General features: G+C 37.7%; 1 protein-coding gene across 1 annotated transcript in view; it reads right to left on the bottom strand.

Annotated features, from left to right (window-relative positions):
- The window catches only part of LOC107756072 (sodium/calcium exchanger 1-like), a 78,274-nt gene that overhangs the window by 57,959 nt on the left and 472 nt on the right, over positions 1–19,843 (bottom strand). Inside the window, exon 2 of the mRNA XM_016573045.1 lies at positions 19,679–19,770. The gene's annotated coding sequence lies outside the window, so the exon portion shown is untranslated. The remainder of the gene's footprint in view (positions 1–19,678; positions 19,771–19,843) is intronic.

Genomic DNA, 19,843 nt, shown 5'->3' on the forward strand with positions numbered 1-19,843 from the left:
CCGGGGTTCTCGGCACCTGTCCTCAACCCAGAAGCCGCTCTAACACGCTTCTCTAAACCTCCTTCGTCTCCTTCGCCTCCGCTGGTCCCGTCCAGCTCTCCTTCGTCTCCTTCGCCTCCGCTGGTCCCATCCAGCTCTCCTTTGTCTCCTTCGCATCCGCTGGTCCTGTCCAGCCCTCAAGTGCCCGCTCCCCCAGAGCGCCCTCAAGTGCCTGCTCCTCCAGAGCGCCCACCAGAGCCCGCTCCTCCTGAGCGACCCTCAGGATTCCTAGATTTCCCCAAGAAGATTTGGGGGGGGGCATATACCTGTGGCCGAGCCAACCAAGGCCACGGAGGCTCCGCCATGGCCTCCCGAGTCTCCTGCTCCGCCATGGCAAACCGAACTACCTGCTCCGCCATGGCAAACCGAACTACCTGCTCCGCCCTGGAGGCCTCCCGAGTCTCCATCTTGTACCAGCCTCCAGGGCGCCCCCCCCCCCCTCCCCGGTGGAATTGTTATGGCGTGGGACGCGCTTTTCTGGAGGGGGGAGTACTGTCACAGATCGGCCGGAGCTCAGTCACCTTCCAATCACCACAAACACCTTCACCTGAGCACTGATCACACGCACCTGTCACAAATCAACAATCACCTTCAGCTCCTATACAAAAGCACACACCTCACTTCACTCCAGTGTCCAATCTCGTTCATTCGAAGTGGACTCTCTCTCTGATATCCTTACACGATACATTGAAAGACTTTACCTGCCTGTGTTACTTACATCCTGTGTTTCCTCCAGTGTGTTCTCCAGTGGTCCATTCCCTAGTCCGTTCCCGTCATCTGCTCCGTGGATTCCCCGTATACTCAGCAACTGAGGTGTGTGCAGTCCTCTGTCTCCCTTCCACGATCTCCTGGAGGACCCTATATGGAATTACTCTGCTCATCTACCTTAAGGACCATTACCCTAAGTGCATCTACTCACCTGCCCTATCCATTCGCACCCCTTGCTGAAAATAAACTTTACTGTATTTTTCTAACCATCTGTGTGAGTCTCCTTCCGTAACAGTTGGTTAACAGGAAGTTTAAAACCTTCTCTAGCTAGTCTCTAATCAAGCAGTGTCAAAACTTCAGCAATGATGGATTCACCATCCGCTTTGTATACCTAAGATATCTGCATATCTAAGCCCACACGACTCTCAAGGCGTTCTCATTAATCCTTCTGTATTTCACCTCCTTTTATTACTATTCCAATTTATTATATATAGGCCTACACTATCTTCATTCAAAAGTTTGGGGTCAGTAATTTTTTTTTTAATTCAAGGGATAGTTCACCCCAAAAGTTCAACCCTAAAATTCTGTCATTAATTACTCACCCTCATGTCGTTCTAAACCCATAAGACCTTCATTCATCTTCGGAACACAAATTAAGATATTTTTGATGAAATCCAAGAACTTTCTGACCATCCATAGACATCAATGCAACTGACATGTGCAAGGCCCAGAAAGGTAGTAAGGACTAGGCCTGGGCGATAAAACTATATCAATATTTATCGACGGTACACCTTCTTCAATAACGATAGAAACATTTTTCGATATGGCGCACGATATAGGCACGTGCTATGAGTGACGCAGACAGCACACACAAAAACGAACACATGCTGAAATGAGTGCTGCGCCTGCCTGTGATGAGATTGTGAATAAAGAGTGAATATTAGTCGAATTTAAAATAAACATTTGCATTTGAATGTTAGGTGTGCATCAGGGAGCTGTCATCAGTGGCGTGCGAGATGCGGTGATGATGTAAGTGATGTTGTTGCATTTTAATGTTTTGTTAGTCTAGCCCACGAGACGCGCCGCTGCTGTGTTATGCATTCAAAATATTAGAGAAATATAGAAGATCAATGCGGAGAAGATCTTGATTAGGTTAAAACCGAAACCAAGCATGCAAATTTAAAACGGTTTAAACTTTTAGAAAACACGTCATGAATTTGTGGAGGTTTATTCCTTTTCACTGCGTCTAATATGTTTTTAAATGCAATCTGTGTGAATGCGCTTTGGCTCTTTGGATTAAGCAATGCATAAATACATGATGCTGTTTTGTTCATAATTGTTTATGCAATTTACGAAATTATATTTGATTTTTAGTTAATTTGGACGGAATGCACGTTTTTTATAGACAGTTATTTCCTTGCGTTTACAATTTAAATGCACTATTATTTTGCTCATTGCGCCCTCCTGTGGCTTCGGGAGACAAGACAAAAGTTTCCTTAAGACCTATTTAATCTGCATATAAAACATTAGAAATTAGATATTTGTTTAATTTTTATTTTGTGTTTGATTGTTAAAACAAAAAATATTTCTTGTTTGTCTCAATAAATTGGGTTAATTAAAAAATACAGTGGTTAAATTTAACATTTTTTTTCTATTGCTCTTTGTTTTAAAAAAGGTTATAAAACATGTCAATAATTATCAATACCGAACTATATGAAAAATTATATCGTTGATACATTTTTTAGCTATATCGCCCAGCCCTAGTAAGGACATAGTTAAAATAGTCCATGTGACATCAGCGTTTCAACCATAATTTTATGAAGTTATGAGAATACTTTTTGTGCTCAAGGAAAACAAAATCAACAACTTTATTCAACAATTTCTTCTTTTTCGTGTCAGACAACGTGTGTTCACAAGAGTACGGTGACGTTGCTGTCTATGGAGGGTCAGAGAGCTCTCAGATTTCATCTTAATTTGTGTTTTGAAGATGAACAAAGGTCTTACGGGTTTGAAACGACATGAGGGTGAGTAATTAATGACAGAATTTTCATTTTTGGGTGAACTATCGCTTTAAGGTCTTTGGAATATCGTGAAAATAATACAATAAACTTTGGGATCAATAAATAGCATCTACAAAATTTTTGGGTGAACTATCCCTTTAATGCTGCTAAAAACAGACTTCTGTTTCTTCAACAAAAAATATCATTTCTGTTTATTCCTTGTGATTTTATGAGCAGCATTTTGTTGACAGTTTTCAGGTGGGATTCCATAAAAGTCATTGCTATATTTCTCAGTGTAAGATGATTATTAACAGATCGGTCAATATTTGTCCAGCCACCTTTTCATTCCACAGCAGTCAATATTTACCAGACATCTCTCCATCTTAATTTAGCTTCCTTACAGGATCTCCCCCTAAAATCTTCCCATTTGAGTGAAGAGCTGGATGGTGTAACACTAGCGGATGCGAGGCAGGGCTAAGCTTATATTAAACACAGTGTCACTGAGGACAGCTGCTCAAAGAAGCATTATGACTGCTCATTCAGACCTGTAAGACAGTGTGCAGTGGCAGTCTGAGGCTTTATCCAGTTGGAATGAAGTCTTTTCTGATGGCAAGAATGAGGATTCAAGCAGATGATCACAGGGTGTGATTTAAAGCAACAGAACCACATTAAGAAAGAACGTGTTTTCTCCAAAATGCCAAGTTTGCAATTGCCAGTGTGCAGCCATAACAAAGACATAACGATGATCAATTAGGGCCAGTGGCGGCAGGTGGTCATGTTGCACTTCAGAGAGGTGTGAGAGATCACGACACACACACACACCCCAGCATGGGGAATCTGTGCCTCACTAGTGCACCAGACCCAATTAGGAAACAAACTGAGAAAAGCAGCAGGTCACCTCGATGTTTAACAACACAACCGCTGCTTGTTTGCCATCATTACCGCCCATGACTCCATAATCAGGCCTGTGAAAGTCTTTCATTTCCACGCTCTCCTCTTTTATCTGTTCCTTTTCTCCTCTACGTTGCAGGCCCTTTCACGTTCCCTCGACAGGGCATGTCATAATTGGCGGGAAATTAAGTCTGTATTTTCTAAGGATGTTTTAATGTGACTGGTGTCACATTTTATCATTAAGCGAGTGCTCATTTGACTGGCTTAGGGTGGAACGGGGACATCCTGCATTCCCACATCATCTTACTTATATCTTAAGGAGGAGATGTGATGGACTCCTGTGGACAATAACCGCATTAGCCAACGGCATGATTTCATAAAAAAATAATTTCTGTGGAGATAACCAGAGGTGTGAAAGTTAATAATGTGCAATTATGTAACATCAATAATATCAATGAAAAAAAGGGATCAAGCAGGGTTGAGCATCATTTAAAAATTAATTAAGAAAGTTTGAATTAAGGGAGGGAATTAAGGGAATTAAGCTAATGGAATGTAGGATTTTAATTTAAATGGAAGTAGAGTATAGATAGATAGATAGATAGATAGTCTGATTTAATTATTCTAATATAACTTATACTTCACAGTAGGGCTGGGTTTTGACACAAATTTCACGATTCGATTCAATTCTCATTCACAAGCTTGCGATTTGATTACCAGTTCGATTCAATTCGATTCAATATCGATTATTTTGGATATATATCAGGTACAGTGCATGCCAAATTTTCTCAAGGAAAAGAAAAAATATCTCAACTAATGCTGTAAAATATACACGAGAGTCAGTTGGTATTACATTACTATAATATTGAAGTTTAAAATTGATTGATTTGTTAAAATTACACTTAATTAAGTTTTTAAAATAATAAAGTTACAATTACATAATAATATTTCTACTTCGATTTGGTTTAAAAAAAATAAATAAACAATGGTGGCTCTTTCTTTTAACTTACCTTCGGATGTTTAGTCATGTTTATTTTGTGCTGAAACTGGTATTAATGTGGAGGAGATGATCAGTTCACGTGCGCCTCGCGCTGCCGCGTCTGTTGAACTGAGGCGCTACAGCGATCGGTCACTCCAGATTAAACAGCGCCAAAATGGCATTTATTTTTTGAATACTGCAATACAATGGACACAATTTGAAATCTGAGACTTTGTTTCATATTAAAAGTACCAAAGCACAATGCTTATTGCAATATATTGGATGGGAAGTGCCCTTCAACGTTCCGTCCATTAACTGAAAACAGGCTAGACTAATCGATTCTTGGGATTTTATGCTGCTTTCGCGTGCTATCGGAATTATCGTAAATACGAGTTTCCTAATCGGAAATTAGACGTGAACACCTCTCAAATCGTATTTACTACTGGGAAATTCGGAAATAATTTTGATACCAGAGTTTCCAGTCAGTTGGTATTACATTACTATAATATTGAAGTTTAAAATTGATTGATTTGTTAAAATTACACTTAATTAAGTTTTTAAAATAATAAAGTTACAATTACATAATAATATTTCTACTTCGATTTGGTTTAAAAAAAATAAATAAACAATGGTGGCTCTTTCTTTTAACTTACCTTCGGATGTTTAGTCATGTTTATTTTGAGCTGAAACTGGTATTAATGTGGAGGAGATGATCAGTTCACGTGCGCCTCGCGCTGCCGCGTCTGTTGAACTGAGGCGCTACAGCGATCGGTCACTCCAGATTAAACAGCGCCAAAATGGCATTTATTTTTTGAATACTGCAATACAATGGACACAATTTGAAATCTGAGACTTTGTTTCATATTAAAAGTACCAAAGCACAATGCTTATTGCAATATATTGGATGGGACGTTCCATCCCCTTCAACGTTCAAACAGGCTAGACTAATCGATTCTTGGGATTTTATGCTGCTTTCGCGTGCTATCGGAATTATCGTAAATACGAGTTTCCTAATCGGAAATTAGACGTGAACACCTCTCAAATCGGATTTACTACTGGGAAATTCGGAAATAATTTTGATACCAGAGTTTCCGAGTTGGGCGGGTCATAATCTTTAAACATGGTGGAGGGGACAACCATTGCTGCTGTCAATGCTGTTCTCACAACAACTACATCCCTTTGTCTTGTCGCTAAAGTAGTGTATTTATAGGCTAGATATGAACGATACGTTAACGATTTATAAGCAGTGAAATAAGCATGTATTTGACCGAAATTCCAGAATTGTCAGCAAACTGCATGTGTAGTGCAGTGAATGTTTATGATAGTCAACCAATGGGATGCTACATGTTATTCTTTCCGACATTAAAACACTTGAATACGACAAGCTCGTAATCATAACTTCATATGTGGGAAATAGGAAATTTCCGATAGCACGTGAAGGCAGCATAAGAATCAATATCATTCCGTAAAATGACAATCGATTAATATTGAGATATCGATATTTTTTACCCAGCCCTACTTTACAGCCTTCATAAAAATACCTTGAGGAATCTACAAGAGGAAAACTGTATACGAAAGCCCGTTCAGTTTCTCAAATAAACACTGAATGAGCAAGATTAGTGAAAATAAATCCCATTGAGTCATTCGTTTAAGAATGTTGCTACTTCGTAAGCATCAGTGCACACCGAGATTTATTGACTGAGTCATTTGCTCAGGACTGATCCAAACACCATCTTCTTTCATTCTAGAACATCTCTATAATCAGTGAACGTGTTGCTTTTTGCTTTTGATGCATAGTGAGATGAGAAACATGAAGAATAGCAGATAAAAAAGAGGAGCAGAAAGGATAGAGAGAGAAAATGAGGAAGACACAACGTGAGATAGATGGAGAGAGATCTTAGTGAAATCTCAGGCTTTGAAGCTTCTATAGCAATGAAGACCATTGGGAGAAAGGAGTAATTGTCCCTTGAGTCACTGTATGAACAGTCTGTTCTTAGGGAAGCACATAACATTTTTGCTGACCCATTGCATGTATTGCATACAGGGTATGAATTGTTGCCTTCTGGAAGACGGTACAGATTTCCAATGTGTAGGTATAATCGTTTTAAAAAGTCTTTTATACCCATGTCAATTAAAATGTTAAATGATGAATGATTGTTTTTTTCAGGGTGAGTATAGGAATTATGTGTATATTGTGTGTATATTGTTATTTATGGATCCAATGGTCTTGTCAGTGTAAACACCTTGAGTTCAACACAAATTTCCCCTTTGGGGACAATAAAGCGCATTTAATTTCGTTCATTTCATACTAGAGGGCAGAGATGGGGGAGGGTGTGCAGTGCAGTCAAAGAACTTATAGCTTTAATGAAAGAAATGACTTCAGTATCCAAACACTTACAAAAAAACAAAAAAAAGCACAGAAGACTATAATTACGAAAATAACCCAATTGCACAAGACAAAAAGTGCACATATACTCTCAAAAACACACACAATTTACATAATCATGCAAACCCCAGAGCTCAACCATTTCCGCATATTACAACGCCTTTTTTTTTTTTTTTTACAAATTTTATAGTTTATGCAATAATTTTCCATTTGTTCGCTGGAAACAGATTTCATCAGTGCCTCGGCTCCGAGTGCCCGCGTTTCCTTTTTCTTGACACAGTCTAGTAGTTTTCTTGCTATCTCACCCTATTGTGAGGCACCACACGCATCGAATCTGCCATTTAAATGGGTCAGCCTCCTCTCCTGTGTACTGCAAAAACATGAAGCTTCTCCCACCCTCAGATCCCTGCATATTAACAACTGTCATGTAGCGCTCTCTCTATACGCTGCCCGCATGTCCGCCGTACACATCAATATTCATGAAACATGCAACATCGCTCCACATGCCCTCTGTAATCTATAACGGTGGACAGACGATCTGGTTTATCCAGATCGCAGTAGTTCAAGTAGCCTCTCGCTCTCCATAAAGCATTCATCGCTCTCCTGGCGGCTTTGACAGGAGGGAAGTCGACGGGCCTGAACCAGCAGGGAGTCATCCAGTGCTTTAAATACATAATAAGCAGGGCTGCAGCAGAGTAAGCAGGAGCTCTGAAGGGTTTGAGAATGACTGATGGTGAACCTCGGAACAGTGTAGATGTTTGGTTAATGGTATATGTGGTTAAAAGCAAAGGTGCAAAGCAAATATGCTTTACAGTGTGACAGTTTGTTATTGGTGAGACAAAGGAGGTCTATAATACAAGGAGAAACTCATGTTTTACCATTATAGTTCATGTCAGAAGCAGCTGCTCAGCTAGTGTAGAACAACGCGGATACGCAATCCACCATCTTTGCATGTAAGCGCTCAGTTCTGCAGCCAGACATTTTTACCCCAATCACCCAAGCTGTAAATGTCATGTGACTTATCGCTTTGGTGCTGCAGGAAAAATGGCATCACAACAACGCTGATTGGCTGATTGCACCACAAGAAGGCACACAGTTCCAACTAGTATTATTTTGGTCAACGAAAACTACATGATTTTTTTTTTTACTAAAATAAAACAAAAAAAACAAACAAAAGAACAACAGAACTGGTGTGACAACTAAACTTAAAGGCATTTAAAACTAGCATGATAGTAAATCAGTCAAATAAAATATAGATGATCAAAAATTAATTTTTGAAATTTTTTTTTGATCATCTGCCACACAGATACGTTGTTTTCATTCAGATCAAAGCATAAACAACGTAGACAACGTATTCGAGTGTCGCAGCAGACACAGAGCAGCATACATAGTTTATGTTCAGTGGATACTCTCCAAAATGCCGGCAGGGTGAACGCGGAGGAGACAAATTGTTGAATAAAGTCTATTTTTTTTTGTGCACAAAAAGTTTTCTCGTAGCTGCATAAAATTACGGTTGAACCGCTGATGTCATATGGACTATTTTAACGATGTCCTTGCTATGTTTCTGGACTTTGATCATGGTAGTATCTTTGCTGTCTATGGAGGGTCAGAGAACTCTCAGAATTCATCAAAAAATATCTTAATTTGTGTTCTGAAGATGAACAGAGGTCTTACGGGTTTGGAACGAGTAATTAATGACATAATTTTCATTTTTGGGTGAACTATCCCTTTAACATAGTAAAACTAAAATTAAAAGGAAATAAACTGAAACTATAAATAAATAAATAAAATTAAAACAAAATTATAAAACTACTAATAGTGAATTATGTGAAAAGCAGCAGACAGGTAAAAAATAATAAATATCCATTTCACACTTTTCAGAGTCCTCGAAATAAAAGGATGAAATATCTGTGATTTATATGCTTTAGTTGCTACTTTTAACCCTTGTGCGTTCTTCAGTCACTTCTGACCGGAGAATTTTACATTTTGAATCGTACAAATCGTAGCTTCACCAGAATGGTACGAAACTTGGTGACTTTTATGGCACTTGGTATGTGAACACAAAAAAAAATTGAGGGCATGATTCGAAAAAGCTAAGTGGTCGTAAAAAAAATAGTCACACTCATGGACTTCGGTCAAAAATGACCGACCCTAGGAAATTAATGGGAAATGGGGAAAAAAACAGAACGAAAATACAGAACATTTTTGTGTGTACAATCTACAAATCCCCCACAATGCAGAAAGAAATTGCACAGCCACACACTTACTTACACACACTCACAGACACACACATGCAGAATTATACATACTATACATACTCAAATGAATTGGTATGGCTATAACCATATAGCTAAATTCAAATCAAAAATTAAAACAACAAAAAATATAAACCTCGACAAAAAGTAGTCTTTGAGAATGCCTTAATATACATTTAAATCCATAACCTAATAAAAGTAAACAATTATGTATAAAAACAACTAAGGAACTCACAAGCCTCTCTATACAGTCCTATACAGGAATCTAGTGGTTACACCATGAAATTACAGGTTTTTCTTCTTTTTTTTTTTTGCTCTCACCAGGAGGTGCTGCCTTCAAAAATGGATTTTAAAGGCCTAGTCTCTATTTTAATCTGAAAAATAATTGTAAAAAATTAGAAAAAAATTGTTTTGTACTATTTTCAATGGAAAAAATGTATCATAATTATTGCATAAATATTAATTAGTACGATAAAATTCTCTCAAAATACAAAATAAAAAATATTATTGAACAAAAATATATTAGATTGATTTTACTGAAGAAAAAAAAGTTACATTTCAGGTGTCCGGTCACTTTTGACCGCGAAGACCATGAGTGTGACTCTCAAATGAGGAGCGCACAAGGTTAAATGCCAATCCGTGGAAAGGGTGTGTTTTGGTTCCAGATGGTGTCGTTATGGCATCTGCCAGCAGAGGCTAACTGGGCCATGCTAACCAGCCAAACCTCGACCCCTTTGGTGCAGACGCTTTAAACGTTAAGGTGGGCCAGATGAGGTTTGTCTGCCTCAGAGCCAGATCTGTCAACAAAGCAATGAATGGTGGATGGATTTTTTCGTCATACTGCCTTTTGTTTTCATGTATTATTGCTATTATTGACAAATCAATGTCCTCCCCGAGTTGGTCTTATGTGACCAGTGTGTGTCGCCTCAGAGTTAGATGGCATTTTCTGCTGGGTGAATAGTTTCATTCTCATTAAAACCAATTTCCTGTGCCTGTCATCTTTCTCATTGCAACCATGGACACTTTGGAAAGGTCGCCTACTGTGGACCCTCAACAGGCAGCATATGGCATTTGGCCAGCCAAAAATAACACCTGTGTCTTTTTTTCCCCTCCAGTCTTAACTCCTTTTCACATAGTGACATTTGCCCCAGGCCCCCTCTCTGCTTGTCTCACGGTGTGACAGTGTAGATGAAACTGTATACCCACAAGCCCCCACATAGCGACCCCTTCTCTATTCACAATCAATCATTCACACATATACGCATTACGAACATGTAGACCAACATATCGCGGTTTGCTGCCAAATCTTTCAATGAAAACACTGATATTCATACAGTTTGGATCTGATTCAATTTCTCTTCTTCTGTAATAGTTTAATTATGCGATTACACATCACTATAGCCAGTATGAGCTCATTCACACATGGCCAAGCTAGAAGCATTTTGATTGGCTCTATTTTCAGATACTATGTAGGATTGCGTCAGAAAGAATTTGCTCATGTGTTAAGACAGACTGGCATTTTCTCATCTGTAGTGATTTATTTTGTATACAACAGTTCTCAAATTTGATTGGCCAGGTGGTGTGATATTTAGTCCAACAGCATTGTGACAGGGCAGTCGTGGCCTAATGTTTAGAGAGTCTGCCTTGTAACCCGAAGGTCGCGGGTTCGAGTCTCAGGTCCGGCAGGAATTGTTGGAATTGCTGTATGATCACAAATGATGCTGTTAGATGGCAGATAAAGTCTGGATTACAACTGCGCTACACACATTCATACTATATAAAACACACTTTTTAACGGTCGTAAAGTAAGTACTTATTCAAAAGAAGTACCTTATCAGAGAGTATGCAGTTTCTAAAACAGTCACAGCCTGTAGCAGCAAATGATTGAATCATTCACCCAATTAAATCGATTGAAGATGAGCAACAGTTAATTCTGCATTTGGAATTATTTTTAATAGTGGAGCAAAAATAAATGTAGCAATATTATGTCTAAAATATAAGTAACTTAGTATTAACTTTAGCTCAGTATTAGCTTCAGAAGGCCTTTATTAACTCCCCAGAGCCATGTGGAGTCATTTTTATGATGGATGGACGCACTTTATTGGACTTCAAAATCTCAACACCCATTCACTGCCATTATAAAGCTTGGAAGAGCCAGGACATTTTTTTAATATAACTCTGATTGTATTTGTCTGAAAGAAGAAAGTCATACACCTAGGATGGCTTGAGGGTGAGTAAATATGGGGAAATTTTCATTTTTGGGTGAATTATCCCTTTAATCACCGTAATTTTATAATGAAATTACAACTGTATTTGAAAATGCAACCTGATGCAATATGGCTTCCTGCAGAATCTAATTTCACACCAGTGGTGTTTATTAATTTCTAAAACATGCACAATAGACATCTACACCGGACAGGGTGCGTCCGAGAAGTTGCTTTTCAACAAAAGATAGAATGTGTCCATTGCTGTTATGTGAAGTCTTCTGTCTGTAGTACTTATCAGGAGCTGTGAGAAAACCTATTGAAGTTGCCTAGTCAAGTGTGAACATTTTCCCATCATTCCAGCACCACTGAATGTGACAGAGGAAAAGGGAACGGGTGGAAAGTCCGTCAACATGTTCCACCTCTTAATTTACATTCATGCTATGGAATAGACAGGGGAGCTCAAAAAGCCCCGTATTCCATCTGGAAACCTTTAGCATGCCATCATGGGGATAGAGAGGAGGACAGAATGAAAATTAAGTGATAGGAAACAATTTCACAGCGCTTATTCTGCAAAGTCTGACACAATGGTGGATTTGAAGAATTTAGATTTCATTTGCACTCATTCATCTGGAGGTGGGAATCAATGGGCTCCTCAGTTCCCATGTTCCCACGACCCAGTGTAAAATCACAGGTCTGCAGCCAGTATTTTGACTGACGTGTCTCATATGAGGAATTTATCTATCATTCAAATTCATCCCACGTCAGCCTGTTGCAACAGTTATACAGAGCCCAAACAAAGCTTTGAGGCTGAATCACCTTAGACAACCTTCAGTACAGAAGAACAAATCCAAACAATAATGTCTGGAAATCTGCAAGAATCAAGAATTGTTTCAGGGTAAAGAAACAATTCATCAAAAACATGAACATTTCTTGAAAATTTACTCAGGCCATCCAAGATGTAAATGAGTTTGTTTCTTCATCGGAACAGATTTGTAAGCATTTGTAAGACCTATATTAAGCATTACATCACTTCCTTACCAATGGATCCTCTGCAAGTGAATGAATGCCGTCAGAATGAGAGTTGATAAAAACAGCTGATAAAACATCACAATAAATAAACGTAAAGCGCATATGCTGTTCTGTGTCAGCTGCGCAACGCGGATATGCTGTTTACGTCGTTTACACTTTGATCTGAACGAGAACAGCATATCCGCATGGCGCAGCTGACACAGAACAGCATATGCCCTTTATGTTCAGTGGATACTCTCCAAAATGGCGCTAGGGTGATGCGGAGGAGATGAATTGTTGAATAAAGTAGTTCTTTTTGTTTTCTTTGCGTACAAAAAGTATTCTAGTAGCTTCGTAAAATTGCGGTTGAACCCCTGATGTCACATGGATTATTTTACCGATCTCCTTGCTACATTTCTGGACGTTGATCGTGTTAATTACATTGCTGTCTATGGGAGGGTCAGAGAACTCTAAGAATGCATCAAAAATATTTTTATTTGTGTTCCTAAGATGAACGAAGGTCATACGGGTTTAGAACGACATGAGGGTGAGTAATTAATGACAGAATTTTCATTTTTGGGTGAACTATCCCTTTAATGTGGATTCAGCACCCTGGACAGTGACTATAGAACACCAGATCTTATTACAGTTTGCCATTGTTGCATATCACCAAGCATATTGTGTAGTAATAGTTTGTAATACGTGCTGTGTTGCACAGGATTTTTTTTTTACCATTTTCTCCCGATAGTGTAATGAAATTATGGGCCTGGTGTAAATCTGGCCAACATGAGTATAGCAGGTGGGAAAGGTATTTTAAGATTCTCTAAAAGCTGAATAATAAAAGGGCATATGCAGTAGATATAAATAGTGAGGAGGCAAGTCATGCATTTGATTGTGTGAAAAATCAAATTGGCTGAGCCTTTGATGAATGGAGCACAATAACTAGTTCACAATTATAGGAGCACTCTCTGGAATGTTTGTTTTGGGTATCTCCCAAAGTCCAAACGAGTCAAACTGTTTTTGATTAATGTTATTATATAATTACCCAGTTTTGGCATTCATTACAGGATGTACAAACACTAACATCGCAGTCAAGCGACAGGAAGTAGGTTTTCTTAAAATATGCATTCAGAATCATGATTATAAAGAGAAGGAGGGAAGGAGTAGGACGGAAGGACAGAGGGGGAAAGCAGAAGCAGGAGAGAAAGGAAGAGAGAACATAAGCCTCATGAAGCAACTACAAAAGGCAAATAAATTGCTGAAACCCAGAGGAGCTATCACCAGTGTCTCAGTAGAGACACCCTACAACCCTATTCCCTGCGTCAAAAATGCTAGAAGCAAAACAGCACGCTGATATTAAATCTAAATGGAAGTTCCTGCATGAGGGCTGGCACCTTGAAAACAAAGAGGTATAGATCAAAGTCATTTTTCCCCACATCCTGAATTATCTGGCTACATTAGCAGAGACACTTACAAACAGCAATTATTAAAGCTGATGGAGGTCTTGGGTTGCATAAGGCTGATCGTATTAATTAAATTAACCAATTTCAGATTTGCAGGGCAGAGAATATATAAACATGATTCAACTGACTACAGTGGTGCAAAAGCATTTAAATGATATTGTAAAAATGATATTGCATTATATTATTTATAGAATATTAAGTGCATAAATATACATTTAAAAACAATATATATATAAAACATAGCTGAGAAAAAGCATATAAATTAATATAAATATAGAATATAAAAAGTGTCTTGCAGACAGTATATTATTTTATTTATATAATGTGAAGGAGATAAATGAATAGTTTAATAAAAATGAAATATATAATAAATATAAAACACACTTACTTTTAAAATTAATATAAACCTACATGTCCCCACTTTAGTTTAGGGACTAGTTCTCACTATTAACAAACTATTAACAATTGACTTTTGCTACTGACAAATTATTGACCTTTGCTTCAATAAACTCATAATTTGCTGCATAATAGTTAGTTGTTAGGTTTAGGTATGGAGCAGGATTAAGGGATATAATATATGGTCAGGCATTAATATGTGCTTTATATAAGTACTAATAAACAGTCAGTAATATGCATGCTAATAAGCAACTAGTTAATAGTGAAAATTGCTCCCTAAGGTAAAGCGTTACCCTACACATTTAGTATACTAGTTTTGAACAATGGAAGATGGGAAATATTTGAAAGTTCTTTGAAATGTTATATAAGTTATATAAAGCTATTATTATTATTTTTCAGTTCTGATTGCAGTTTTGATACAATTAGTAGTATAGAAATTTTACACTTCAGCTTCAATTTAAACCGTATATACGCCTAAACTACGGTACTATCTGTGGTTCAAGCTTCTAACCATGAACAGACTCCCTGTTATTCCTTGGTAAATAACTAGTGGTGAAATCCAGAAATCAGTGTCCTCCTGAAAGCTACAAGTCGCATTTGGTACAGCCAGGATATGCTACGTGACTGGGATGAGGTGCTTTTTTGTTGGAACCCCGTATTTTGCTTTTGCCAAACATTTTGGCATCAACAATTTGAGACAGACGAGAATATTCTTTTGGAGAGCTGTGATTTCCTCCTTGATTTTTTCCCCCAGGTCACCTCTTTGTGCCTTATGCAGAAAGGTGAGTGTATACTCATTCATTCTTGCCATACTGTTCTTTTCAAACGCTTTGAGGATTGTTGTTGTAGTCATTTTACTTGGACAGGGAATTGGTGTTCTGTTATCTTCAGGTACACATTTTCTACATGGCCACAGGTTCTTAGCAATATTTTACACTTCATATCTTTTTCAGCATCAACAATTTCTCTGGGGTCTTCAGACATTTTTTTTGATCATGGCATGAATCCTACTATGAAGAGACACTCCTGAATAGCAAAAGGAACCAATTTTGCATTCGTTGTACAGGGAAGGGCCATTCAATTCTGAACTGTCCGTAATCGACCTGCCATATGGCCAAATAACACATAAGCACTGTTCCAAAACTTAGTGAGATGCCTGCAGAGGAAGCAATTTAAGGCATCCATATGCATGTGAAGGTTGTTCCTTAAGATAGTCATCGTAATTATGCTGCCTCCTAAGATACCTCAGTTTAACCAAATTCTAAGGCAGCATCACATGCATAGTTTCCTGGCAGGGCTCAGTGAAAATAATCCAAGATGGCAACCGAAATGTTCATTATAAATAAGTGTAACTCAAACCTTGTGAAACAGAAGTGTGCTCAAATCTTAAAAGATTATTTTTAAAAATGCAGTTAATTTAAAATAATGAAACAAAAATTAAGTGTACTTAAAAGGAAAATATCTTCATGACTATGCTTCTTAACACATTAAGTACACTTGTAAAACGTTATTTAAATTAAATTAAAGTACATTTAAAATCTTTATTTTTTAATAATCTTTTGTCATGCTTTAAAGATGTATACTTTGATGTCTTGACTAAAATTTAAAAGCACATGTAAACGACTTGATAATCTTTTTTTTTTTTACTTTAATTACATCGAAGTTTTAGTTTACTATAAACGCTCATCAGTACACTGAGAAAAATGATAACATTTAAATTAACTAGTTTTATTCAAATTATTATTTAGCATCACTGAATCAACCTAAATACATTAATTTATACTAACAAAACTAATAATTATGTGTTAAATGAGGTAAAAGTGGCGCTTAAAGGTAACAATTTCATTACCACTTTTTACAGTGTACATTCCACACGTTAACCTTATTTAAAAGATAATTATGAAATTACACAAAAATTTACTTAAGTGGGTCAAACAAAACCAGTTTTGTTCAATTAATTTCATTTAGTATAAATTTGAACTATAATACATTTTCATTGAATTACATGAAATTATTTGCCTGAATACATTACATTTACTTGCACTTAAGCAAAGAAAAGGATAAAGAAAACTGTGTGTTTTGAATCGTTTGTTTTGGTGTGCTGTTTCGTGTTTGGTGCAAGTTTCTCACAATGTGTCTCACAATGATTGCATATTATGTCAGTAGCATGCAGTCTTTTGTGTCTGTACAAATGGATTTGACCACATGAGTGTCTATGAAAGCAGTCTGGTTGAATGCATTTTCGACTACTTCTGGAAGTGGTGTAAAGTGGATGAGCTCAACATTTTAGACCCTTAAAGGGCTCATGAACTGCAGAAACCAAAATTCCCTTGATCTTTTGATATATAAGAGGTCACTGTACTATAAAAACATCCTGTAAGTTTCAGAACGCAAAACATTCTCATTAGTCTAAAAACAGCTTACATTGAATCCAGTCTGCCAAAACGACAGCTTGTGGAATGTACAACTCTATGATGTAACAGTGTGGCTAAACTCCACCTCCGCAGAAGAAGATCAACGCCTGCTTCTACATCGCTGCCTTTTTAGCCCCGCCCACCGATTCACGCATGTAGTATTTACAAGAGAGTCGAACACACAGGTCTACGCAGAAACCAAATAATAAAGATGCTCTGAAGACAACAAGACGCTGTACAATGCCAAGTTGTGGTAAAAAACAGTCTTTGCATCGCCTTCCTTCTGATCCACACATTAGGAAAGAGTGGAGAAATTTTATTTTTAATGAAGTTTCAGACCATGTTAGTAAGAACTCAGTATTTTGTTCACTTCATTTTACCATGGATTCGTTTACAAACAAGGCACAATTCGACACGAGATTTTCAAAAAGATTGAAACTAAAAGACGATGCTGTGCCGACTAGGCTATATTGGATCTGACAGTAATGTCGCAACACACGTGTAAGTAACTGTTTTTATTACATGATCACTGTTGCGTTGTCTGTTAAACGGATCGTTTGATATGAGTATTTATGCATTTTTAACCTAAATCACAGCAGCGCCCATCTGTGAAGGACACGGACTGTTAAACATACACAAGTGTGCAAATCATAGCAGTGGGCGTTTACTTCCGAGTCTACAATCTGCCACACTTATTCAAACGGAGCAGAGAACAGTACAAAATAAAAAACAGGGGCAGTTCATGACCCCTTTAATACAGACAGAAAGTAGCTGACTAAAGTAAAAGCTCAAAAGACTCTAAAAGGGCTGAGGAAAGCAGGTAAAAATATCTCATAATAAGGCTCCATATTTATATTATCTATAACATGGCTTGACAGAGCTTGCTTACCTCAATTGTGCAGAGACTCGAGAAGGGCAAGATATTGTAATGGTTCGCCTGACTGAATTTTACAGTGCTAACAATTTGTAAGGGCAGGCGAGCTGTGGACTGGGGTGAAATATGAAGGCTTTAGTGCTGGGCCCCTGGCTCTGCGTTAATAATGGTGGATGAGCTGCAAGTGGAGGCGAGAAGAAGTGCACTGAAAGAACCTCAAGATTTAGAAACAGAACTTTAAGCCTGCACAAAAAAGGTTTAAACCTCCAATTTTCTGGATGTTTTGCACACAGTTATACCCATAATTCTTATGCCACATATGGAGCTCCCTGGACAGGCTTGCTGGCTTTACAATCCTATGGAAACTCATGCTTGTAACAAAATTGGGTTTCTAAATCTTGGCCGACATAATTCACGTCTTCCGGAGCTTTCAGAGCAAGAGGATGTACAAATATTCCGACACGCCACATAATGAAAGAAGCAGCAGCAGTGGAAACAAACCACTTTCTGAATTCCGCCTTTAGCAAGAGTGGGATTATTTTCAGTTCGCCAGAAACATTACGATTAGCTCAAGCTGTGAGTAATGGTTCCAGGCATTAGGGGAAAAGAAATAATGCCAGTGAAACCAAGAGGAGAACACATAGCAGTTTACAACTAGACGGCATCAGCCAGACTAGACTATGAATTGTGGGAACAAAACTAAATCAAGCCTTTAGCAAACATGATATATGTGGCACTAATGATCACATGATGTATACACCACAGGCATTGCTAATGACATACTATATGATTCAGGCTTAAAAATAGATATTTCAGACTATTTCATGCCATCAACTAAAGTGAAAATGGACGGGACTGATTTGAAATGCAAGCTGCAGGAGTATCATTTGCCTACAGTCTGTTTTGATGCAGTATAATTATATAACAAACAAAATTATAGCCATAATTGATTTCCCTAGTGAGGATATTGTGTCATATGAGTGCAGGTCTGTCAAATGCATCTTGTTTGTCAAACTGACCATCTGTTATATTTGCTTATATGTTAAAAGGATAGATGATCCAAAAATAAAAATTCTTCATCATTTACTCACCCATACACTCTTAAAAAATGAAGGTTCCAAAAGGGGGTTTTCACTGAGATGCCATAGAAAAAAAACATTTAAGGTTCCCAAAAGAACCTTTCAGTTAATAGTTCTTAAAATAACCATTTTTCTTATTGGGAAAACATTTTAATAATCTAAAGAACCTTTCTCCGCTCCAAAGAACCTATGGTGCAATAGATGTTAAAGGTTATACATGGAACCATCAATGCCAATAAAGAACTTTTATTTTTAAGAGCGCATGTCGTTCCAAAACTGTATGGACTTTCTTTGTTCTGCATACCACAAACTTTGAATTTTTGAAGAATGTTATTGTCCATACAATAAAAGTCAATGGGGTACAAAAACATCTGTATGTTTTATGTATGGACTAAAACATCATCTTGTGAGTTCATGCAGAAGCAAGTGAGTAATACAGTTTTGGAACAATATGAGGATTGAATGACAGAGTAAATAATTATTTTGGGGTGAATGATCCCTTAAAGTAGAATATTTAAAAGCAAAAAGCAGCACACTCCTCTCCAAAAGAGAGGGAAAACATGCCAAAACCGGCCAGAGGTTTTTTACACATCACAAACAATGTGGGAGAGAAATAAACCAGCACAATGCAGAGGATTTTTTTTTATATGTCTCAATTCTATGAAGAAGCTCCCCATGGGGGTAGTTTTTGATCTGAAGTCAGTGCATCTGGAAGCTGAGGGTTTCCCTACATACCACAGCATACTGGTATCACATTCTATGTTTATCTGAAACAGGTGGGCTGCCTCTGTAGTGAGAGTAGGAGAGCGTTTCCATGAGAACTGTGCCTGCTAAGTATTCACAGCCTGTATGAAAACTATGTGGCGCTTACTACTAGTTATGCGGGGCCAGAGCGAAACATTTAAGAAGGAATTGTAGCTATATGCGTACAGAATAGTAACTCAATTTAACCGTTTTAGTACATGAGTAAAGTCAATCTTACCTGCTCTGACAGACAGACGTACGTTAACAGAGGTTCATTTTGTTGAGTAGCTCCTGTATAGGCTGAGAGGAATTTGACAAGCAACTTTGCACCTGAAAAAAAAAATTATGTATGTTTAAATGAGGAATGTCTATATAATCTTTAATAAATGTGGGATGTCTGAAC

This window comes from Sinocyclocheilus rhinocerous, unplaced genomic scaffold (assembly GCF_001515625.1).
Source record: "Sinocyclocheilus rhinocerous isolate Xijiao unplaced genomic scaffold, SAMN03320098_v1.1 scaffold682, whole genome shotgun sequence".
Classification (NCBI taxonomy): domain Eukaryota; kingdom Metazoa; phylum Chordata; class Actinopteri; order Cypriniformes; family Cyprinidae; genus Sinocyclocheilus; species Sinocyclocheilus rhinocerous.